Source organism: Eimeria mitis, genomic scaffold, assembly GCF_000499745.2.
Source record: "Eimeria mitis Houghton genomic scaffold, Emh_scaff3315, whole genome shotgun sequence".
Lineage (NCBI taxonomy): Eukaryota > Apicomplexa > Conoidasida > Eucoccidiorida > Eimeriidae > Eimeria > Eimeria mitis.
Window position 1 is genome coordinate 5,850 of NW_013571654.1, and position 491 is coordinate 6,340.

Consider the following 491-nt stretch of genomic DNA (forward strand, 5'->3'; position numbering starts at 1 on the left):
TGTGGCTGGTAACCCAGTACGCAGTACTCAGTACACCCAAGGAGTGTTTTTGTTGAGGAAACCCCAAAAGGCATCGCTCGAGTTGTTTTTAATAGCCTGCAGCAGCAGCAACAGCTGCAGCAGCAGCAGCTGTTGCAGCAGCAGCAGCTGCTGCTACTGCAGCAGCAGCAGGAGCAGCAGCAGCAGGAGCAGCAAGCTGCTGCTTTCTGCTGCCAGTGCAAGAATTCATATAAACAAAGGAGAGGCACCGGCGCCAGCCGCAGCAGCTTTCTCTCCTCTTTTCTCTGTTTATATAATTTTGTGTGCGTGGAAATACCGCACCAAGTAAAAGATACTAACCAAAGTGCATGCACACAGCAGCAAAAGCTGCAACACAGAAAACCATACAACACGGGTGTTTATAGCCTCGCTTGTACGCTGAAACTTCTCCTCCTGTAGAAAAAAAAAAAAAAAAAAAAAAAAAAAAAAAAAAAAAAAAAAAAAAAAAAAAA